Genomic DNA, 25,723 nt, shown 5'->3' on the forward strand with positions numbered 1-25,723 from the left:
GAACGCCGGGCCACCGAAGCAGAGCACGCGAATTTAACCACTATGCCACCGGGCCAGCCCCATAACTATACATTTTTGAGTTATATGTTAGATGGGATTATATAATGGATCTTGTAATATATGAGAATAGTAAGAATGCAATGCATATGCAGCCATTTAATAATTCCTTTTACCTTAATGAATATTTATTAGATATTTCAATAGTTGGGGACTCTTAATGAAGTATAAAACAGCTAAATTATTTTTTTTTTTTTTTTTACATTTTTATTGATATTTTAATGGTTTCTAACATTGTGAGATTTTGGGTTGTACATTTTTGTTTGTCCTTCACCCCATATATGACTCCCTTCACCCCTTGTGCCCACCCCCCACCCCCCACCCCCACTTCCCGGGTAACCACAGTCCAGTTTTCTCTGTCCATGTGTTTGTTTATATTCCACATATGAGTGAGATCATACAGTGTTTGTCTTTCTCTTTCTGGCTTATTTCACTTAACATAATACGCTCCAGGCCCATCCATGTTGTTGCAAATGGGACGATTTTGTCTTTTTTTATGGCTGAGTAGTATTCCATTGTATATATATACCACATTTTCTTAATCCAATCGTCAGTCGAGGGACACTTAGGTTGCTTCCACTTCTTGGCTATGGTGAATAATGCTGCAATGAACATAGGGGTGCATAAGCCTCTTTGGATTGTTGATTTCAGGTGCGTTGGATAGATTCCCAGTAGTGGGATGGCTGGATCATAGGGCATCTCTATTTTTAATTCTTTGAGGAATCTCCATACCGTTTTCCATAGAGGCTGCACCAATTTGCATTCCCACCAGCTGTGTATGAGGGTTCCTGTTTCTCCACATCCTCTCCAACATTTGTTGTTTTTTGTCTTGGTGATTATAGCCATTCTAACGGGCGTGAGGTGGTATCTTAGTGTTGTTTTGATTTGCATTTCCCTGATGATTAGTGATGTTGAGCATCTTTTCATGTGCCTATTGGCCATCTGTATATCTTCCTTGGAGAAGTGTCTGTTCATTTCCTCTGCCCATTTTTTGATCGGGTTGTTTGTTTTTTTGTTGTTCAATTGTGTGAGTTCTTTATATATTATGGAGATCAACCCCTTGTCAGATGTATGTTTTGCAAATATTCTCTCCCAGCTGGTTGGTTGTTTGTTCATCTTGATTCTGATTTCATTTGTCTTATAAAAGCTCTTTAGTCTGATAAAGTCCCACTTGTTTATTTTTTCTTTAGTTTCCCTAGTCTGGGTAGGCATGTCATCCGAAAAGATTCCTTTAAACCCAATGTCAAATAGTGTGTTGCCTATATTTTCTTCTATGAGTTTTATAGTTTCAGGTCTCACCTTCAGGTCTTTGATCCATTTTGAGTTAATTTTTGTGTATGGCGATAGCACATGGTCCACTTTCATTCTTTTGCATGTGGATGTCCAGTTTTCCCAACACCATTTATTGAAGAGACTTTCCTTTCTCCATTGCATGTCCTTAGCACCTTTGTCGAAAATTAGCTGTCCGTATATGTGTGGTTTTATTTCTGGGCTTTCAATTCTGTTCCATTGATCTGTGTGTCTGTTTTTGTACCAGTACCATGCTGTTTTGATTACTATTGCTTTGTAGTATGTTTTGAAGTCAGGAATTGTGATGCCTCCTGCTTTGTTCTTTTTCTTTAGGATTTCTTTAGCTATTCGGGGTCTTTTGTTGCCCCATATAAATTTTAGTATTCTTTTTTCTATTTCTGTGAAGAATGTCATTGGGATTCTGATTGGGATTGCATTGAATCTGTAGATTGCTTTAGGTAATATAGACATTTTAACTATGTTTATTCTTCCAATCCACGTGCATGGGATATCTTTCCATTTCTTTATGTCATCGTTGATTTCCCTCAATAATGTCTTGTAGTTCTCATTGTATAGGTCCTTCACCTCCTTGGTAAGATTTATTCCTAGGTATTTTATTCTTTTTGATGCAATTGTAAATGGTATTATCTTTTTGAGCTCTCTTTCTGTTAGTTCATTATTAGCATATAGAAATGCAACTGATTTTTGTAGATTGATTTTGTACCCTGCAACTTTGCTGTAGTTGTTGATTGTTTCTAACAGTTTTCCAACAGATTCTTTAGGGTTTTCTATATATACAATCATGTCATCTGCAAATAGTGAGAGTTTCACTTCTTCGTAAAACAGCTAAATTATTTTTAAAAAAATCATTCTGCTTTTATCACAGTGTCCCAATTTGCTATTTTTCATGTAGCATAAATACCTAACTATTCTGGACTTGAGGTTTGGGGTACTTAATCTATCCACTATTTCTCAGGTGGGGAATACTGATTGTAGTCACCCCAAGACTGTTTAAAACTCCCTCTTAACATAACCTTAACTTTGAATGCCGCATTGTGGTTTTGTGCTGATTAAGCTTTTTTTGACTTTGATGAATCATCATTTTTACTTCACAATGTAGCGACAATATCAGATGTCTGCCTAGTCCTCTGACTTATTGGTGTGTGAGTTTGGGTCTTCCTTACTCATAAGTTTTGAGTAGTTTTTTTTGTGTACCTGAGGTAAATCAAAATGACATTTGAAGCCTTCGGTTCCTTATTTGCTTTGGTAAAAATGGTTGGTGCGGTTTCTAGTATGATGTTATTCTGCAGTTGTCAAAGTGTACATGCATTTATTGAACAAATACACTCAGTGAGCACTTACAGTGTGCTAGTCCCCTGTGCTGGGCACTGTGAGGGTGCAGAGGAGGAGAGGACATGGTTCTGTCCCTTCAGGAGCTTATTCTTTGGTCAGTGAGGAGCATGTCTCTGAGTGACTGTGGGGAGGGAATGAGTGCTTTCAGCTGTGCTGGGGATGATTTCATGGAGGAGGTGGAAGTTGAACTTAGTCTTAAAGAATGACTAGTATTCTGATTAACAGAGTTTGGGGGAGGGCATTTTAGATTGAGGGAATGGTATGAGAAGGGTGTGGTAGCAGAAAAGATAAATTGTTAGAGGAACAGGGAGGAGACTAGCCTGGTTGGTTTGCAAAAGCATACTGGTGAGAGATAAGTTTAGAAAGATAACCATTTAGAAAGGGGCAAAATCATGTAAGGCCTTCTAAGGCAGTGTAAAGAGTTTGCATTTTATCCAGGTACTCAGCAGAAAGGAATTGACAAGTACTGTTTTAGATAAATCAAGACAGATTGATCTGGAAATTGGAACAGGGCAGCAGAAGCTATTATGTACTGTAAGAGGATTGTAAGATGCAAGTTTAAATTGACTTTTGGAAAGTTTTTGTATCTTCACAAAGAAATGATGGCACATTTTTATCATTTCAATAATGCTCTTGAAGTTTCCTATATAGATCATTCATCTGTCATCAAAACATTGCCTGAACTCAGAACCACAGGGAAAGATAGTAGAATAAGGCAGTGTTTCTGTTCGAATTTGATCAACAGACGTGCCTCTTCCCACTTAGGTTTTTTTTTTGAAAATTGGATTAAATAAGTGACTTAAACTGTGTAAGTGCTCTGGAAACAGCCTGCTGGAGAAATGGAAATGCTAACAGTGACTTTTGAATGCATCCCCAGTAGTACTCAGGCGCCATCACCTGAGGTATACTAGCCTAGTAATGATCCAGCCAGATCAGGTGAGGTCGGTTGGTTCATGATCCTCAGTTAGGCCCAAGGGAAGTGTGGCTGCTATGGGGAGAGAAGACTTAGACTTTGCCACTGAGTGGAGACTTACCTTGGGTTGCAGGTGGGAGGTTCTAGAGAAGACAATTCAAGATTATTTGTAAGCTGTTGCTTATTGCAGGGATTTTGAATCAGTGACAAGAGCCTAGGGGGTTGGATGGGGTATGGGAGAACATGTGAACGGTGGGAAGAATCCCTTGGCTGTGAATTAAGATCTGGATTCTCATTATCTTTTCATCTCTATGGTGAAAGGAAAGAGGTGACCATGCTTCTCTGGTTTCTCTGTTCCCTGCTGCTTTCTGGGAGCTGTCAGAGCTTTCAGGAGCTTTTCAAGGGCTAGAGCTGTAGTTGGTAATTGTTGAGAAGCTCTGAGCTATGTGTGACATCACTTGTGCTGTGACTTCATGAGGAGGCAGTGAATCACCAGAGGCAGGTTCCCCTCTTCTATTTCAATCAGCTGTTGGAATATTTGTGGACCTGCATTGAACTTCAAAGAGATAACCAAGAGGTACCGTAGGAGCCTCACCTGGGGCTAGACAGAAGGCCTGTACTCAGTGGGTTGGGGGACAGTGCCTCCCAGACTTCCCACTCACCACGTCTTTCCTCTCTAGGTTGCTGCACTTAGGTGACCAGCATGGCTTTTCTCAACTTGTCAGATAAAGTACCTTTAACAGGAGGTGGCTTCATTTTTGGAAAGTGCATCTTTGAAGTGTTCCTAAAGCAGTATCAGATGGCCAAGGTCCGTCAGTCTCTCTCTTTTGGTCAAAATTCAGAAGGAAGAAATGCTTGAGAAAGTCTTTGATGAAGAGTAAGACTCTGTTCCTCAACTTATCTGGAGGACAAGTGACTTATGGAAGTGAAAGGGCCTATGACATGCTATGAGAAGGGGAATCAACTTCTTATGTTAACTCTTGGAGGTTTACAAAATCTCACTCCTGTATTCTCTATTGATTTATAAACTTTTAAAGATATGTTGGTGAAGAAATGAGCTTCAGAGATATTAAAGAACTTTCCCAAGGGCACATGTTCAGATGCTTTAGAATCAGGTGGAGACCAGGGAGGAGGTGGGGGGGGTGGTGGAGATTGACACAATGGTTTTCCAGAGCGCTGAGAGTGGGGAGAGTCACTCATGTGGAATTGAAGCCCAAGCCTGCAGCACAGACGAGTAGAGGTCCATATGTATCTTCACGTGGTATCTAGAAACTGACACAGGACTGGTGTTGGACTGGTGAAACCCCACGAGGTATTGCCGAAGTAAATGCAAAACCACCCTGAGGGACCCTATCACAGTTCAGGACATGGAAGACTCTCATATTAAGAAATAAATCAGTAATCCCTAAAATGGATGAGCTCACAATAAAATGATATAAACTACAGGGAGTTTATACCATTGTATAATACACCATGGTATGGGAGGGAAAGTCAGCATACACAACAAATAGGGAAATCAAGACCCAAATAACTAGAGGTAATAGAATATTCTGAAACTATAAAATAGGTTTGTTTAAAAGATAAAAGACAAGTATGAAGTAGATACATGCATATTTGAACAAGGACCAAGTATAACTTAAAGAAAATGAAAAATATAGATAGTGAAATTAAAAAAAAATGTTTGGGTTAGGTGCACATTATTGTATTTACATTTGGTGGGGACTGATGAACTTTTTTTTCCCTGCTTATCAAATGTTATCTGTAGAAAAGTGAAAAGAAGGGGAGAAAAAGGGCACCCATAATTTCAAGCAATATGTTCCCATTTTGGTCAAGTTTACTTCTGACTTTTTTCTGTTGTATGTTCCATACCCAAATGTTCACACACGTTTCTTCATTATTCAGTAAATGTATGAGTGATTACTCTGTGCCAGGCATTGTTCTAGGTCTTGGGGATAGAGTATTGAACAAAACTAAAACCCCTGTTTCACAAATTGCTTTAACGGAAAGCGTGTTGCCATTCAGAGTCTCCTCCACAGTGCATCATGCTCATTGCCCACACCCGCTTCAGCATTGAGTAATTGTTAGCTTAAACAAAACACTGCACCATATTTGATAGGGAAAAGGGACTGATTAGCTGTTACTCCCCCAGGTGTTGACATTTATTTTTTATTTTAAATACAAATTTTAAGTTTTTATTATCAAAATAATAAACGTGTATAATCTGAAAAACATAACCTTTACCAAAGTCTACATGGCCAAAAGCGAGAGTCACCTTCTTTACTGCTTGCGGTCCCCTCTCCTAGGGGCGCCCTTTGGACACTTTGATCTCTAAACCTCAGGAGCCCTCTCCTCATCCTAAGTGAGGACTCCCCGCCACTCTCTCCCCAGTTCTGTTCCCAACGCCAGTGACTTTTGATGATTGCTTTTTTTGTCTATTTTTTCTTTCTCCTCCTACTTTTGTTTTTTATTTTTTTAAGCTTTTATGGTAGTTGCCTCGTAGATAAAATGCATACATCTGTATTTCTTATCTATTTAAAAAGTATCTATAATATGAAAAATGAGAAATTTGGCTCACATATTCTATCCACCCCCTATACCAAAAGTTGTATTTTTATTTGGTTACATTTATGGTTTTTAAATATTAATATTTGAAACTCTGTTTCTTAAGCCATCTATTCCAAGCAGTCATCTCCTGGTGCTCATGTGGCATGAGAGTACGGTGCCTCTCCAGTTCCTCCCGCGTTCCTTCCCATGCTAAGCCTCCTCCATCCATCTCACTTTACTTTCACAAGGTTTATGGCATTTATACTCTGTTCTGCAACTGTTACAAAAGCTGTTGTGCTTTCACTACAGGTTAACTCTAAAAATTTAAAACCTAGCACCAGCATTTACGGCATGCAGAATCCAAGTAGTGTAGTTGGACCTGAAGTGAAAGAGAAGTAGATCCTATGTCCTAACCTATGCTGCTCAGGATAGTGCAGCTAACCAGAGCAGAGAGAAGAGTGCCGGGAGGGGCAGCAGCTGGTGGTAATTTACTCATCGAGTGTTACGTCTTCACTTTATCGCTAGGTTTAGCTGTAGTATTTGTAGCTGGCAGTTCATTTTCATCTTGAAGACATTCTTCTTAGAACCTTCTGAGAACTTGTTCTAATTTGTGCCAAAAGTTTTGTAGGCCTTTATACAGCTATTCTCTTTAGACTTTAACAAAATTCTTTATTGGATTCTTTATTAGATGTACTGCTTCTTGGATTCCATGCCTCATTCTTGGAATCTTTTTTTTTCTGGAGTATATCCTTTAATAATACTTTCAGAGAGGTTCTGGGATTGGTAAAATTCCTAAAGCTTTGTATGTCTGAAAACTGCTATTTTGTTTTCCTGTGTCATTGCTCATTTCCCTGGAATTGAGGTCTAAGTTCAGCCCATTTCCCTTCAGAACTCTGAAGTTCTGGCTTGACTTTCCATCGGCATCCATTCTGCTGAGGTGCCTGATGCTTGCTCCTTTGTGCGTGATCTGTTCCTTCTCCTTACCCTGGCCTCGACGTGTGGGGAGGCTGGGGTCCTTCACTGTTCTTTCTGCATGGTGCTTGTTGAGCCCTTTCAGTCATGTCTTTCCTCAGCTCTAGAAACTTTGTTCTATTGTTTTTTGCTTATTCTCCCTCCACATTTTTAATGGTTTTTACTTGTGAAATTCCTATTTAGATGGGTATTGTTTCTCCTGGATTAATCTTCTATGTCTCTTAATTTTTCTCTCCTATTTTAAAATATCACCTTCTTTCCTTTCTAATACAATTTTTATTTTGATAGTTATATTTATAATTTCAAGAGCTCTTTCCCATTCTCTGATCACCCAGTTTTCATTATAGTCTGTTCTTTTATGGATGCGTTATTATCTTGAATCTCTTTAAAGAATTAATTTGAGTTTTTTTCTAAGCTTACCTTCTGTTTCTGGAATTTCTGCTTCATCCAGCACCAGTTCTGTTTCATTAAATCTTGGAACGTCTCTTGGAAGTCACTGTTTTTCCTCAAATGTCCGTTGGAGTTTGTTTCTCCATTCATACACATGAATGAATGACTGAGTTCCCAAATATAGATAATGAGAATTTCTCTGTATGTGTGGAGTATGTGCCCAGCAGGTCTGTTCCCTGTGTATGGAGGAGGGCCAAGAAGAATCTCAGTGAGGTGAGCTGAGGTGTGTGGACTGGCATGGGGGCAGGTGAGTGGACTGCCTATTATACCCAGGCTAAGTGCCTTGATGCCAGCAAGCCTCTGGGGGGAGAGGGGGGACGTGGGAGGGGGGCCAACATGGGAAGCTGTTCTCTAGGTAATTCTTCACTTAATCACGGTGACATCTGTTCTGCTTCCCATTCCAGATATGGGCTTTTAGCTTCTCTGTGGCTCTACTGTTAGGATAACTGAGGCCTTCTGGGTTAGTTCTGGGTTGTGACTTCTGCTTTGTCTATGGTTATAATCCCATCCCTTTTGGTCTGACAAACTCATTAAAATCTCTGGCTTAATAATGTTCCTCTTTTTCTCAGTACTGTTATGAATTTATTTTATTTTGAAATTTGTTGTTATCATTTTAGTAGGACTTAGAGAAGGAGAGGTGGCAAGCTTGTGTCCCTGTGTGCCGTAGTGACTCAGAAGCCTGCATAATTCTTTTTCTCCAGTTTTATTGAGATGTAACTGACAGATAACATTGTGTGAGTTTAAGGTATACAATGTGATGATTTGATGTATGTATATATTCTGAAAAGATTACTACATTAAGGTTAGTTAGCACATCCATCATCTCACATAGTTACCTTTTTTTTTGTGATGAGCACATTTCAGATCTACTCTTTTGGCAAATTTCAAGTATACAACACAGTATTGTTAACTATTGTCACCATACTGTACATTACATCCCCAGAACTTAATCATCTTTTAACTGGAAGTTTATACCTCGTGACCAACATCTCCCCATTTCCCCCACCCCCCAGCCCCTGCTAACCACAATTCTACTGTTTCTATGAGTTTGAATTTTTTAGATTCCACGTATACGTGAGATCATGTGATATTTGTCTTTCTTAGTCTGACTGATCTCACTTAGCATAATGCCCTCAACGTCCATCAATATTGTTGCAAATGGCAGGATTTCCTTCTTTCTCATGGCTGAATTGCATATATACCACATTTTCTTTATCCATTCATCTGTCACTTCAGTTCTTTCCATGTCTTGGCTATTGTAAATATGCTGCAATGAACACGAGGGTTCAGATATTGCTTTGAGAAACTGATTTCATTTCCTTTGGATAGTGAAGGAAGGCTAGGAAGGAAGGATAATGAAGGATAATGAAGCCCAGAAGTAGGGCTGCTTTTTACTAGGTTTATTGAGATCTAACTTACATACCATACAATCAACCCATTTAAAGTATAAAATTCAGAGTTTTTAGAGTGTTCACCGAGTTGTGCATCCATCACCACAACTAACTTTAGAACATTGTCATCACTCCAAAAAGAAAAGACTACACCCACTAGCAGTCACTCTGTATTCCCTCCTCCCTTCAGTAGGCAAGCACTTATTTATTTTTTATCTCTATATATTTGCTTATTCTGGACATCTCATATAAATAGAATCATACAGTATGTGGTCTTTTGTGTCTAGCTTTTTTCACTTATATTGCTTTCATCCATGCTGCAGCATGTATCACTACTTCATTCCGTAATAAAAAATTGCAGAATAATATTCCATTATATGGATAGGCCAAATTTTATTTATCTGTTCATCATTTGATGGACATTTGGGTTGCTTCCACTTCTTGGCCATTATGAATTCTACTTTTATGAACATTCATCGATAGGTTTTTGTGTGGGTGTATGTTTCATTTATCTTGGGTATGTACCTAGAAGTAGAATTGCTGGATCATTTGGTGATTCTGTGTTAAACATTTTGATGAACTTCCAGACTTTTCCACAGTGGCTGTACCATTTTACATTCCCAGGAGTAGTGTACAAGGGTTCCAATTTCTCACATTGTCGCCAACATTGTTATCATCTTTTTTATTATAACCATCCTAGTGGATGTGAAGTGGTATCTAATTTGGTTTTGTTTTGCATTTGCTTAATGACTAATGATGATGAGCATCTTTTCAAGTGCTTATTGGCTTATTTATATTTTCTTTGGAGAAATGTCTATTCAGATCCTTTGCTCAGTTTTCTAATTGGTTTGTCTCTTTATGATTGAGTTGTAAGAATTTTTATATATTCTGTATACAGGTCCTTTGTCAGACATATTATTTGCAGGTATTTTCTCCCATTATGTGGGTTGTTTGCACTTTGTTTATAGTATCATTTGCAGCACAAAATTTTAAGATTTTTATCAAGTCGAATTTATCTATTTCTTCTTTTGTTGCTTGTGCTTTTGGTGTCATATCTAAGAAACTATAGCCTAATCCAAAGTCAAGAAGATTTACTCCTATATTTTCTTCTAAGTTTTATTGTTTTAACTCTTACATTTAGGTCTTTGATCCATTTTGTGTTAATTTTTGCTTATGGTGTGAGAAAGAAGCTGAATAATTCTTACTGATAGATAGAATGTGTTGGGTAAATGTAGAGCATCTTATTGATTTGGGTGGGTACCTCTCCGTACACACAGAATTCCTGGAGAGCAAGATGCAAAAAAAGTAGCATTGCAGCTTAACCCTACTCATGTTCCTATCCTAATCTTTGCACCTGGCCTCGGGACCCAGGAAAGCTAGGCATCATTGCTTTTTAGGAAAAATGTGAGTTTCTGTAGAAACCACAATTATACAAAGCAACAAATGACAAATCCACTAACTCTAGGGTCTTCTGTTGAGTTATTTTCTTGTCTCCACCACAGATATGTTATAATTTTATGCCTAATCCTTTTAGTAAATCCTCTATCTTTGACACATTTTATTTAGTTTGCTCCTTTCTTTCCACTTGCTGGCCTCCTTCTCACCCATTATGGAAAGCAGAAAAATGGTTTTACAGTATAATATACAAGTATGTGTTAGACTAGTTTACCATTCCTTGGCCCTTATTAAATTGGCCAGATGTCCTCTTTTATTTTAGTTATTCCACAGACCCTGCTTGATAGGCAGTAGTTTTTAGTGGTCTATTTTGGCTTGGCAAAGTGGGCCAGGAAGTGACTGTAAACTTCCTTTTGGCTGCGGGTTTTGTGTGATGACAAGTCAGTGCTCTGTCTTATCCCACCTTGGCTCACATATCTGCACGCTGAGCTGTATACTGGTAGCCTTGGCTACCTCATTGGAACTGCCTGGTGTTTCATATACTGAGATAGTTAAGGAGTATTGCAAAATCAATCTGGAGGGCATGTTGAAAAGCTTATTCCTAATGTGTACTCAGTACAGTATTTTAATTTTGCCTAGGAGATCCATTTTTTTGAACCGGTGTTCATTGTATTTTTTTTTTAAAGCAGCTACTGAAAAGCTGAGGAGCAGGATTTGACTTTTTTGAGCATGGGATCAGATCAGCTTTGTAACAGCATTGGAACAGTGCATCTCAGAATAGAGACCTTTTATCTTGAGAAACTTGCGGCACCAAATGTAATTGAGGTCATGTACTTATTAGCCAGTAAGGATTCCTTTTTAAAAATTTTCCTTGTGGTGTGTTTTATAATGGAGAGCTGGTCTTTTCTTGACTTACAGAATTGTTTGGCTGCTGTTAGGATGTTTTAGAGTAAATTTAGATCCTTGAGATGGGTCCTTGAACAAAATTCTTCATTGTCAGGTGTATGACCTGCTTGACAAAGTGTTCCCTTAGCAATGTCTCCCTTCATCGTTCCTTAAATCAACCACCTGATCTTAAGTTTCCTTTTATTTTTAGGTAGGAAGTATCTTTTCCCTTCTATTTTGTAAAGCAAAGGTCACATACTCCCATCTTTCACTCATGTTTTATTTGGCCTAGCCAATGTTTTATTAAAAAATTGAGCTTTTAAAAAATGGGAGATTTCATGTAAAAATTCAGATGTGAAGCTTTGTTGAAAAGTCTGAGACTGCAGCACTGAGTGGGTGTCATCACTGAATAGCCGCTGGCTCCCTCAGAGCTCAGGTGCTCCCGGTTTGCCAGGCACCACCCTCTTGTGTTGTCTCCTACGTTGCCTGCGTTACATTCTGTTACCTTCTGAAGCTTGTAGGCGTTTGGGCTTACATGGTCTCTTCTTTCAAGTCATACTAGTATATGACTTTACACTGTTAAATTGTGTTTTTCAATAAGGATTCTTATTATGTCCTGCTTCCAACTCTGATTAGCATCCACAGGTGGATATACCAGGAAGCTACTGCATGGGACTTTTCCAAGGCCTCGAGAGACCCAGCAGTTTTTTCTTCTTTCTGTTAATGAGAGCACCTCAAATTGCTTGAATTTCAGGAGCCACAAAACTGGATCTGCACCTGCCAGCATGAGAATCACCTGTAGATCTTTTAAAAAGAACAAAGGTTCTTGGGCCCCACCTTCTCCAGGCCTATGCAATCAGAGTCTCTGGGCAGGGAACCGAAGCATCTCTAAATTTTTAAGCAGCTCCCCAGGTGATGATTATAATGCACATACAGGCTTAAGAACTACTGTATTTAAGAAGGTAATTACTTGAGCTATTTATAAACCATTTTAACACTGAAAGGATTCATTGTGGAATCCTTTAATACATTTGAACTATAGTTTGAGATATTTTACTGACATTCAAAGCTGAAGTGCTTAGGAACCACTGCCAATTGAAGATCAATCAGATAAGTGAAAGGACATCTCTGAAATTAAAATATGATATCAGTAGGAAAACATGATTTGATTGTAAAAAAATTAGTGTGCATTAGTTTTTCAAGAATTTATGAAGTTTCTCATCTGTGGTGGTTGTCCATTCATGTGGAATTTCATCAGCAGTTTCTGTTATGCTAGCATTTGTGTAAATACTTGCTTTGGGAAACATTGTGTAGATGGAATCAGGCAGAGATTCTGGACTCACTATCATGTAAGATAGTAGTGTGAGGGAGAATAATATCGCAGCCTGATGCAAGTGCCTCTATTATCATTGCTTGGGGAGGTTGAAGGATTGTTTTAAGGCAGTGGTTTCGGAAATTTGTGGGCACGTTTTTAATTGTCACAGTGATTGGGGGCAAGGTTTGCTACTGGCCTTTAATGGGAATGGGCCGGGGATGTGAGGCATCTTGGAGTTCACGGGATAGTACTGTACACGAAGAGTTGTTCCTCGTGCTGTGGGCCTTTGAGTGTCCTCTGGGACATTGATGTGGGGGAACATGTTTCTAATGATCTAGACCTTAGGATATATAAGAAAGATGTGTTCTGCATGGTTTTAAATATCAGTGGATTTTCTAGGACCATAACTATCATGTGAATCAAGGGAAGATTTTACTTTGTTGTTTTTGGGAAATTTAGTAAAAATTGTTCATCATTTCAAAATATCGTGTCCCACAAGGCGCAATGCTCATGCTATTAAGTGCTCAGTTCAGCACACCTGTTACCAGTCTAATTTGAGCCTCACTTTCCGGGTGATTCTACATTAAGGTACAAGTGAATGTCTGACTAACTTCAGCATTTGCATAAGGAAAATTAATTTTATTTCTCCTTTGTATTACGTTTAGTAAACCACTGAATGTGCCACATTTAGTAAATCATTATATTGATTATTCTGAATTTTATATTTAGGCAGTTTATATTATGTATGAATTTCACTTCAGGATAATAAAGGAGGCATAGCAAAATATTTGTTATGAAAAGGTATTTTTTTCTCGAGAGTTGAGAATTGCTATTTTAAAGCAATGTTTCTTTCTTTCTTTCTTTTTTTTTTTTTGTGAGGAAGATCAGCCCTGAGCTAACATCCATGCCAATCCTCCTCTTTTTGCTGAGGAAGACCAGCCCTGAGCTAACATCTAAAAGCAATGTTTCTTAACCAAGAGCAAACATCAGATTGACCTGTGGAAGATTTGAAAATGATCGTTGTGAACCTCTCCTAGAATTACTAGTTTAATAGTTCTCTAGGAAATTCTGGGAACTCTGTGAACCTTTTCCACTTCGTGGTGGACTTAGAAAATGATGTTCTTTGTTTGCACGCTAGGGTGAGTGAAAGCAGCTGCTTCCTGTGCAGGCGGCAGTTCCCGGGATTCTGGCGGCCCATGCCCTGCCCCGCTAGCAGAGATGTAGCGCGACACTGTGGATGCTTGGGATGCTTGTTAACATTTCGGATTCTTCCTTTCACAGCGTATATGTAGATCAAATCATCACCTTGTACATTTTAAAATCTTACAATTTTACTTGTCAGTTATACCTCAATAAAGCTGAAAAAACAATTCGGAGTCTTGAACCTCACCTCAGTAGTTCTGATTTTGGTGTGTGACTCAAATCTACTGTAATGAGCCCCCTGAATGGTTCAGACCCAGGTGGTTCTTGGACAGCGCTGTGAGCAGTCCTATTCTTGGGGCGTAGGTGTGATAAGCATGTAGTGTCTGACAAAGAACATGGAAGAGAACGTGGAAAGCTTGCGCTGTCTTCTAAGGGCCTGTGAGGTAATGTTAAGCGATTCTGAGATAAAGCGGAGATATGAGACTCCTGCGTGGTTGGGTTTGCTCTATCACGGAGAGCAGTTGCCTGTTGGAAATGGTAGAGCCAACACTGCTGAGAAGCTAAAGCCCAAGAAGAACTCACCTTGCTCGTTTGACATGAATTTAAACTTTGAGGGATTCTGTCCTAAGAAGCTGAGCACGTTTACAGATAAAGTATAGATCCACTCTAGGTATTCTTTGAAAATCATGAAGAAAGGGACAGTGCTAAAAAGTTTGAGAGACAGAACTTCTATTTTTAGAGAGGAGAATAAAGGAGGTTGTAGAGACTGGTGAGTTTAAGGTTAATCTTCAGCCAAATTTTAGAGGATTATTAAAAGTATTGGGAGAGTAGGGGGTCCTCCCCAGATATGAGCTGGCACTGGGGTCTCTGGGATCAATGGTGGGAGCCAGACCTAGGTAGAATGCCTTCGAGGGAGAAGACGCCCAGCAGGGTGTTGGGGGTGGAGACTTTGTGGATGGAGTTTGACAGGTTGGTGGAGCTGAAAGTTGTTTGGGGTGGCTGGAAACCCACACATTATTAACATTGTTAACATTCCCTAAACAGATGTTATTGGAACACAGTTGGGGAAATGCTGATGTACTGGAAATAGACCTGGACAAAGAATCATAAGGCCTGAGTTTTCATTTATGTCAGGTCTCAAGTGCCAAAAACTTCCTTCAAGACAACTAAGTCATTCCTGAGGGTGTTTACTTTTTAACATTCAGTGAGTACCCATGTTTGCTAGGCTGCAGATACAGAGATAAAGCATATAGTCTGACTGTGAAGTCTGGTTGAGGAAACAGACAAGTAATATGATTCTAACATAGTGTGATATGTACTATAGTAGAGGTAAGAACAGGGAGCTTTGAGAGGGTATTGGAAGCACGTCTAAGTTAGACTGCAGGGAAGGCTTCCGAGAAGAGGTGATAATCTGAGCAGAGTTTTTGAGGGTTAAGGTGGAATGGGTGCTGGGAAGACAGATGTTTCAGACAGTGGAATAAGCATAGATAAAGATGTGGTGCTATGAAAACCATGGCTTGTTGAGAGCAGCTGGTGTCAACAAGGGAGGAATGAGGGATAAGGCTCGGGGCAGGCAAGGACCAAATTACCACGGTCTTATATGCCATATTAAGGAGTGTGCATTTTATTGATTTTTTAAAATAATAGGTTTATTCTTCACATTTGGGATTTAGGAAATTAGTTTGGAAGTGGTGTAGAGATTGGATTGCAGTTATGGAAAGGTGAGATTGGATGCAGTGTATCTTGTTAGGAAGGTACACACACACACCCCAGTGGCTTAAACAAAATAAAAATTGACTCCTTTCTTGCATGAAAGGAATCCAGATAGAAGATTCAGAGCTCAGATGGTGGTTCCATGGTGTTGGATGGTCCTGACTCCTTCGGGTGTTTGGTCTGCCATCCTTTGACCGTTTCTCACTTTCAGATGTGGTTGCTTGAGCTCTAGCCACATCTCGAGAGGAAAAAGGAGGAAGAGAAGAATCAGAAGGGCAAAGGGGCTTGTGCTATCTGTAATTTGGGGATGTGTGGAGAAATTACCACAGAACACTTTCAGTTACAGCTCATTGTTTGTAATGTGATGCCAGTGCCACGATTAGCTGTGAGGGAAGTGCCGAAAATGTAGTCTTTATTCCGAGTGGCCATGTGCCCGGCTAAAAACTGGGAGTTCTGTTACTAAGGAGGAGAAGTGGACAGTGGGCTAACCCCCTGTGTCTCTGCCACAGAGAGTGGTACAGGAGTGCAGGGAACTTGGGACTAGGATGGGACTGAGGCAGTGGAGTAGGGAAGACGAGACATACTGTGGGGAGAGGGAGGTGCTGCTGCTGGCAGCTGGTTGGACGTGGAAAGGAAAGAAGGGGAAGGCACTGAGGGTGGTGTCTGGTTTGGGTGCTGGGAGGATGGTGGTGCCTTTCAACAAGGTACAGTTTTGAAGGAAGAGCAAGTTTGGGTGGGAAGAAGAATGATGACATGGACATGTGGCATTTGAGAAGCTTGGGGCACATTCTGATGGAGATATCCAGTGGGCAGTGGGTATACAGGTCTGCGCCAGAGAGAAGAGATTTTTGGAAGTGGATATGATTGCCCATGAAGCATGTGCAAAATGAAAAGAAGACTGAAGATGGCACCTTGAAGAAGAAAAATATTTAAAGGGCAGGCTGAAAGAGTAGTGTTTAAAAGAAATTCAGCAGGATCAGCCAGAGAGGTAGAAGGAAAATCAGAACAGAAAGATATTTGGGAAATAAGAGAGAGAACATTTTAATAAGAAGGAGTAATTGCAGAGACGTGCCATAGATGAGTCCAGTAAGATAAAGACTGAAGGGTCTAGCAATTAGGAGGTAGCTGAACACAATAAAACAGAGAAATGTGTGAGTGTGTAGATATCTCTACATATGTCTAGCAGATGCATCTGTGTGTATGTGTAAAGTTGTTTAGAGTACACCCATAAATGATCACGTGACTTAAAATCCCTCAGGGTAGATGGTGCCACCTCTGGAAGTGACCTCTAGCAGTGCAGTCTACATACCCTGTGCCCTCACCCCTTGGCAGCCCACTTTGGGCTCTTGTCACTGTGACAGGTCACCGTGACAGGTCACCGTGACAGGACAATAACTAAATCTCTCAAGCTAAAATTCTGGATAAATTTACTGCTACATGAGAATGTTTTTATGGTCATAGTGGGGTAGATATTTAATACCAGGACTTGTGTAGTGTACCCTAAGCATCATGAAATGGTTTAAAATAAGTGATGAAACATTAGGGTCCCAACTGCCACTGTTCTCTAGCTTCTTTGGGCTTTAGCGTCAGGCTACAGGTGGGGACGAGGGACTGGTCAGAACTGCAGCGGCCTTGGTCGGGTGGAACTGGATGTGGTCTTTGTTCCTTTTAGGATAATCCTACACCTAGCAGTATGATAAGTTCCCAGGCACAAAATGATTTTGAAAAGCGGACAATTATGATATCATTTTAACCTAATTACAGATATCTAATAGCAGATTTCTAGGTTTTCCTTTAATGAGTAATTTTTTTTCCTGAAAGCTTGAACAGTTAAACCACACTCCCCTCTAGTGGACAGAGCCTGTAACACTTTATCGTCGCGGTTCTCAAATTGTCGAGAGTGTGGTTTGCTTTTCCTTACAGCAGATTTCTTTCAGGTTTGTTTTGGAGGTCAGTTAATATGCTTTTGTTCTTTCTGTTTAATCTAATCTGGAGGCTTATAAAAATTCCAGTGGTGCACAAATATGCCTTAAATCTGTTGAATCTTAATCTCATTGTGATGTTATGAAATTAAAGATTTGGAATTTTTATGGCAAAAAGACCTAAATTTTTGAAATAGAAATGTTAACCAACTATACTCTCAGATGGACTTTTGGTAGACCCCTGATAGTAACAACACTTCAATACAAGATGCATTAACATAATATATGAAACCCAGTCTGGAGTGTTGGCTTTTTTTCTCATATATAAATTTTGGAAAAACTTCCAAAGAAATTGGTGTTATTGGAGATATAATAGTTGAAAGACTAATGTGGAAGGGCCTAAATTGGCTGTTTCTTAACTGATAGTTTTTGTTGCGATTATTTTGCTCTGTATTAAATGATGGTGTAGGCTAACAGTGAGTAGGATTTTTCCTTAATTTTTTGATTCAGTCCTGAGTTCTCTGCTTAATTGTAATGATATTGACTAGTGTCGGAGGAAGAGGAAGAATCTCCCCCTGCCCTTTTCCTTAAGGTTCTTATGGCTGGCCAAATAATCAACAAGACAGGTTAGCAGGAGAAAATAATACCAAGTTTTATAACATGTATACATGGGAGAAACTCAGAAATGAGCAACTCGTCCCTCTGTCTAAGCTGCTTGCTTAAGTATTGCAGCTAAAGACGAGGAGCGTGTTGGGGGTGGGTAGTGGCCTGGGACTTCAGAGGGCAAGAAGACAATTCTTTTCAGGGTCATCTATAGATAATGTGGTCAGGGAGAGACAGAGTTTTTGATAAAAGAGGCTTGGTGCCTTTCCTATTGTAACCTCTAGCCTACATTATCTTTACAGCCATCGTGATAACAACTCTTTCTTGAAACAGATATTTTGTTTTAAATTCTTTAGACAGTTTGGGAGGGGAAACTCAAATATTCTTCCTGAGTTCTCTGAGTCCTTATTGTCTTCAGCTCGAAATAATCTGCATACCAGAGTGGCCTCCTGGGGTAGCTTGCCCTGAGCACCATCACTAGTGATGTATATATATATATATACACACATGTGCATGCACATACGTGTGTGTGTGTATCTTTATTTATAGCTACTCTCACTATATATATATGAATTGTGAAAATATTAAAATGGTATTTGGAAAGCAAGGATAAAGATTCCATTTTCTCTTTTATCAGATAATGTAAGCTGAAATGAACATTTTTACACACTTATTATGTAACACATACTCTACTAGGAAATTCTTGTATTAGTTATTCTTTAAACCTCAGAAGAATCCTCTGAAACTAGTCTGTGTCGTCGTCCCCCCCCCCACCCCCCGGTCTACTTCATAGATGAGACTCACTGAGGTTTAAATAATTTAACCTCAGGTTACACAGCAAGTAAGCCATGGTACTGGCATGCCAGCTCTAGGGGGACTTCAGAGCCTAAGTCTTCCCACCACATCCTGCAGCCTTACAAAGAAGCAGAGCGAGTGCCGCTACACCCCAATTGCCCATCTGCTAACTTTACATGAAAGTGGGCTGTAATTCTGACTTTCTCATTAATTGGTGGTATGATATTGAATAAACTGTTTAACTTTTCTGGCTTTACTTTTTAAAATCTTTAAACGAAGATCTTCATGTCTCCCTGAGGGTTGGGGAATGAGGAAATGGTGGTATGTGTCCGTGCCCCGCCCTCAGTCAACCAAAGGCACCCCCTCTTTTATCTATTTTACCTGTTGGACTTCTGTGTCAGACATCATTTGAAGGCACAATTTCTCTGCTTAAAAAAACCATTCAGCTGTTGGTTTCTATGATTCCCTCTGTCCCATCTAGCTCAGTGTTTCTGGAGGGATGTTGATGCAGCACAATAGCTCCTTGTATTTTTCCCTTGAGTGGGAAAGAAGGTCTGGCCTGAGGCACTGGATTATTTAATACATGTTCCTTTCCCTTGGTAGCATCAGGGTGCTGATGACAGAGCCATTAAATTAGGAAGAAAGCCAGCTCTTCCTGGGGCATTCCTCTGTGTCTCAAGATGCCAAAATGTCTCAATTCTTTACCCGGTACAATTGGAGCACTCAGCCTTCCAACAACCCAACCCCCGCATCCCAGCAGAGGGAAACTACAATGCCAGGAATAGATAGAAGTAAAAAATACATAAAAACACTGAAACAAATTAAAATTTCTATTTTCTTTCAACATTGTAGCATTCGAGAGGATTTCTTGGCAAGATACAAAACAACAGTGGGCAAGACCAAGTACCCTTTCCTCCATAGCTTCCTCCACAACTTTCTCTCCTTGCTGTGCCTGTGCTCAGCGTTCGTTCACTTGATGAGACTGTGTTAGTAAGGCTGGGGTCAAGTTTTAAGGTATAGAAAACTTTTGTTTCATGACATCAGGAACTTTGCCAACTATTTTATAAAAATGTTTCTGTTGGTTAAAGGGGCGCTAGTGAAGGAGTAGGATGACTCAATGCAAAACCCAAGTGTACCAGGAAAAAGCAGTCCCCAGGGCGCCCTTCTGATGACGGGCTGTTGGTGTCTAACATATGGCCCTTTAGTTGTCCTGGGAACAGCTGGCATGGTGAACTTTGAGTTAGTCCTGGTTAAAATGAAAAGAATTAAGGAGAGAAGATTGAGACCGTGTTTTAATTTTCTGTTTAAGAGAAAAATAGTTAGAGGCTTTTTTTTTTATGGTGAAAGATTCCCCACAATTTTTTGGGAACTGAGATTTGTATAGGATCTAGATATTTAAAAAACAAAAGGAGGGGCAGGAAATGTTTCTCTTGTTTAATACATTTAATTAATTTTTACAAATATATATTGAGTATTTGCTGTGTACTCATTAGTGCTAATCACTGCTTATAAGAAGCTAATGAACTTACAAGCAAGACAACATTCATACCAGGAGCCATTAAATAGAAGATGAGGTGTAATGAAGTGCCAGATAATTAATATAAATCTCATGAACAGGTGACTGATTCCATGTGAAGGACCCCGCAGAGAGACAGACATACACTCTGTCAGGAGACAGACTGTTGAGATCAGGAGCAGGGTGGGAGATCAGGGGTCTGTGGTCATCACATTATATACAGCAGAGGAGAGAGCAGAGCAGGGGCTGAAGGAATGATCCGAGGTTTCTTAGAGGGATGCTTATTTGTTCTGCGCCTTGAAGGATAGGTCGTATTTGAATATATGGAAATAATGGGGAGAATATTCTGTTCTAGAAGATGAGAGTGCTGTTGTGGAGGACAGGTAAATATTGACTCAGGTGGAAAAGTGAATTGAGGTATGATCATGGAAGGCCTTTAATATCAGTTCACAAGTTGCGATTTGAGGTGTATGTCCTGAGAAGCTTTATTTAATCCCTCTCAATTTGATTGACTGTCCTTTTCTTTGGGGCCTCCACTGTACTTTAGAGTTGGCCTCTGTTACTGACCAGTCATTCTGAAAGGCACTACTTTATTTGTAGGTTTTTCTTTCAGTAAATGAGACTGAGACTACACCTGGTTACCTTGATTGGAATTTGGCTATTTTTGAAATTCTGCATTCATCAATTTACCTATTATGTTCAGGGTATGTTACTTCTACACATAGCTTGATTTGAACCATTTTATGTTGAATCTTAAAATTTAGATTTTTATGATATCTTGCTCTCATTCTTGTGTGCTGAGTGCAAAAGACATAAAAATTAAGTCCTATTTAGCAATACATTTAACACATTTGTCTTACAAAAAACGATTAAATGAAAGGAAATTCAAATTCAGCAACTATTATCATTAATATTATTGTGTTTATCATTTACCTGCTGTTATATTCATAGTGTGCTACTCCACTGGTATTTATTTTAGGAACTCATTATTTTTATCTCCGAATTTGAGTTTTAAAGAGATATTTTACAGTTAATTGCTCATGCTGATTTTTCTTAGCTTGAGTTGTTTTAGGATGTGAAGCTGCCGCATCCAATGCTCACAGTTCAGCAGTAACATGTGTTGGCCACAGAAAACCTGTGCCTGTGCTTCTCACAGATGGAGGTGTCTCTAGGCCGTCTGAGCTTTCCTAGCAAGCAGTGAAATAAAATTGAAATCTCTAAGGCATTGGTAAGATTTCTCCTCACCCCTCACATCCATTTGCTCTAGCTATAAATTTCCCCATTTCCACCAATTATGATCTTTGACATCTTCTAATTTGAGTGTAATAGGTCTATGAAAATTAAAAAAAAAATTACTGTCAGATCCATTTGGTGCATTGAAATTTCTTTGAATGACTTGAATTAAAAGGAAAATTTCTTAGGTAAGTGAGAGCTGTGAGTGCCTAACATCAGACCCTCTGAGGCAAGATTTCTTAACTTAGAGGGTCTGCGAGCCCCTAGAAATTTTGTGCAAAGTTTGTATAAATGTCTATCTGGATTCTTTTTTTGTTTTGTTTTTTTGCTGTGGAAGATTCACCCTTAGCTAACATCTGTTGCCAATCTTCCTCCTTTTGCTTGAGGAAGATTCACCCTGAGCTAACATGAGTGCCAATCTTCCTCTATTTTATCTGTGGGTTGGCGCCATAGCATGGCCGCCAAGTGTAGGTCTGCGCCCAGGAACCGAACCCAGACTGCCAAAGCGGAGCACGCTGAACTTAACACTAGGCCATGGGGCTGGCCCCATCTGGTATTTTTTTATTGGGAGAGGGTCCATAGGTTTCTCAAAGAGGTCCATGATGCCAAAAAAGTTACGAACCACTTCTCTGAGACTTGGGTAAAAGAAAAATCAGTTTAAGGATTATATTTTCGTAGTCCTGCAAATAACAACTATTCCTGCAAATAACAACTATTACCCTGAATCAACTATGCTAATAAGATGTTTACAATAAAATAACTTCTTTTAAGTAGTTCTGTTCTGAATGTGTATTGTCATAATTGTTTTTGCAAGATGTGCCTCCTACTGGAAAAGCCAAAGGGATTGATTTATACTTTTAGATCTTTTTTCCATTTAAAAAATTGATGTATTTATTGTGCAGAGACCACTTGCTATAATCTTTATAAATATAGGGAGTAGTGAAAATTGTTTTAGGTCCGTGTATCCATGGATTGCCTTGTAAGTTAACATCATCAACCTTTTAACTTCTGATTACTATGGTAGTTATCTAGGATATAGAAAATATGAGATAAAAAGTACATAGGGAAGACGGTATGAAATTATGAGTGTATAAGGACCTAAAGAAGACTGGAGGCAATATATGTTTTAAGAGTAAAAGGGAGGGGTGGTCACTATGAGTTGGGTCAGGCACGCAGGACTTCCGTGGTAAGTGAGATTTGAGCGGGGACGTGAGAGATGAGTGAGATAGTTGGAAAGGAGGGAATAACTATGTGAGCAAAGGTCCAAAGGTGATCGTGTCACCTAGGAGGACACTGAGTTGACCAGTGGAGAGGTAGCATTAGGTGTGGTTAACAACATGCATCTTTCCCTGGCTTCCAGTCCTGGCTAGAAGCTACTTAACCACTCTATCTTCAGTTTTTTAATTTGTGAAACTAGTACCTTTCTTATAGCATTCTTCGTTTTATATGGTATGTGTTTGTTATATTTAAAAAGAAAAACCCAATACACAGTAATATCAAGATAGCATATCGGAATAAGGTGAGAATTAAGCAGCCTGATTGCTAAGGGTCTTGAGTGACAAGCAGGGGTTGTCAAACTATGGCCCTTGGACCAAATCCTACTCATCACTTGTCTTTGTAGATTACGTTTTATTGGATTAATTTACCGTTGGCTGTGGCTGTTTTTGCTACATGGCAGAGTTGTGTTATTTGTGTAAAGACCTTATGGCCCATGAAGCTTAAAATATTTACTCCCTGGTCCTTTACAGAAAAAGTTTGCTGACTCCTGAGTTAAAGAATTACAGCTTTAAGTTAGTTATGTTGGGGATCCGTTTAAAATTTGTTTTTTTTTTGTTTGGGGGAAGGGGAGGCACATAATCAGACAGTGGTGACAATAATGCCATCAGACAAGTGTTTTAGGAAGATTAATCTAGCAAAGTTACTTAGAGTCGATTGGAGGATCAAATTCATGTTGAGGTGGGCAAGTTGTGTTTAGCGCCAGTCATTCCTAAAGCAATAGTACCCACTCTAGAGAAAAGGTAGTAATAAGAATATAAATGAAGGGATAGATGCATAAGACTTTAAGAAACTAATAGTAGTCTTGGAGACCAAAGATATGGGGGGATATGAGGTCTCTAAAGTATGGCACTAAAGTGAAGGAGAGGTTAATGATGCATCTGAAATAGGAATTCTCTCTCAGGAGCTAGTTTTTCAGGGAAGGTAATCACTGTGGTTTTGACATGTTGAGTGTGTAACAGGAGAAATCTCTCAGATAGTTAGAAATTGTAGACTCCGCTTTTTCTCTGCTTCTCTGAACAGACCCAACTTTCCAGAGATGGAAGGCACAGTTCAGAGAGTAGGCTGCCCTTAGTTGCTCAGACCCCATACAGGATCCCAGGAAAGAGGGAATGTCTCCTCAATCCAAGTTTCCTTCTTCCTGGTAATGCCTTTCAGAGTGAAGGCAATGGGTTGGCATGGTGAAGTAATGTGAATATGCAACACATGGTTGGTCACTGGCAGTGACTTGACCACCGCCGGTGGGAGAAGCACAGGGCAGAGGACCTAAAGGGCTCTTGAGCATATTGGCTCACGTTAGCCTGTCGTACAGAACTCAGACCCTTCCCTTCCATTCTGAGCATGAGATGCACATCCTTTCTAGACTTCTCCTGAGACCTCCCCGCAATGCGAGCTAACTCGATTATATGTGAGCTGCTTCTAGCTGTGGTTTACTTTGTATTCTTTTTCTCATTGTGTTGTCATTATCATAAGTTTCTCATATGTTGTCATCATCATAGGTTGCCAAGACAGGTAGGAATGTAGCCTTGAGACCTTTAACTCTACTTGGTACGATTTCTTTTGTGTTTGGCTTCCTTCACTCTTGTAATTAAGCTACAAACTGCTCTAGAGTTACCTTGTTTTCTCTCCTTGTCTGTTATCCCAGTCCAACTCTAGACCCTGGCCCAGGGTCTGGTCTGGCTGATTTACACAGTTTCTTCTGAAGGGCCTAGATTATTGACATCTTTCCCTTTTCATGTTCAGTAGCCTCCGTCTGATGAGAACTTCCCACTCAACAGAAATGTGAGGTGGACTGAAGCTCAGGGGATGTCAGGTGTGGACACCTGGAATTACCAGTGGAGAGCCTTCCATTCAAGTACCATTTTGTTGTTTTCAGTTACTTTTTCATGTGACCTTTCTAATTTTAATCTTACAACAACCTGGTGAGGTAAACATCGTGTTTGCCTACAGTTATTCATTGTTTGAATCAATTGCAAATTTTTATTTTAAAAAGGCTAGAAAAAAAAGATGACTTTTAATGAGATTTTTAAAAGTAATAGGCGAAAGCAGAGGCTCAGGCAAAATTACTTACCCAAATCACATGGTAAGTCATGGAGCAAAGGCTGATTCCCGGTAGTGCTAGTAATGTCAGCCAGTTCTGACTAAATATTTCTGTGTGCTGGGCGCTGTTTCATGTGTGGTAACTCATTTAGAATACTTTTGCGACCATACCAGTTTGTCTGTTGGGTGATAGGTATTTCTTCCAAGCTCTAGCATTTTAGAAGGCAAAGAATACCAAGTGAGAAGGGCAGTGAGCAGAGAACTGAGGTTCTTGGTACTTTGTACATTTAAAGGGCAGAAGAAGTACACAGGCTGAGTGACAGCAGAATGGTAGAAGACGTAGAACCACAACTAGGGCAGCAGATTGCCACATGGGCCACTGGGAGAGAGAGGTTCTAAAAGAAGTTCTTTACCCTTCCTTCCCCTCGCATCCTTCCCTAAGCTGTTAGGGCTGGGTCTGCAGTTGTTCTGGTCCTGCTTCCCTGCCATCCAGCACATGATGCCCTTAGGGATCCCTACAGAGAGATGGAACATTACTTTTACTCTAACACAGTTGATACAAGATGAGAGTTTTTGAACAGAATCGCTCACTGAAAGAAAGAAAGAAAATAAAAAGAAACAGCAAATAAATAAAGGATTTTATAGGATAGAGAATTATAATCCTAATTTTAACTAAAGCCTAGCCAGGAATCAGCTTGATGAGTGCAGGTTATAGGGCCCTTCTGGCTAGCTTCAGTTGCCCACTTAAGTGCCATTTGGATACTGAGTGACATTTCTACTTTGAGGGAGATTCAATTCCTCATAGAATTTGCTTTCAAATTTTACCTCTGGTTATGGATAAGGACTCCCTCAGGTCAACCCTTTTAGCCAAGGCTCTGCTTTCCTTCTGCTCCAGTGCTATCTTGGCGCCCTTGGGTT

The 25,723-nt window shown here is 39.7% G+C and overlaps 1 protein-coding gene across 4 annotated transcripts in view; it reads left to right on the plus strand.

The window, feature by feature from the left end:
- PSD3 (pleckstrin and Sec7 domain containing 3) overlaps window positions 1-25,723 on the plus strand; it is a 535,293-nt gene that overhangs the window by 143,863 nt on the left and 365,707 nt on the right. The gene's annotated exons all lie outside the window — the stretch shown is intronic.

The sequence above is a fragment of the Diceros bicornis genome, chromosome 29 (assembly GCF_020826845.1).
Source record: "Diceros bicornis minor isolate mBicDic1 chromosome 29, mDicBic1.mat.cur, whole genome shotgun sequence".
Taxonomy (NCBI): domain Eukaryota; kingdom Metazoa; phylum Chordata; class Mammalia; order Perissodactyla; family Rhinocerotidae; genus Diceros; species Diceros bicornis.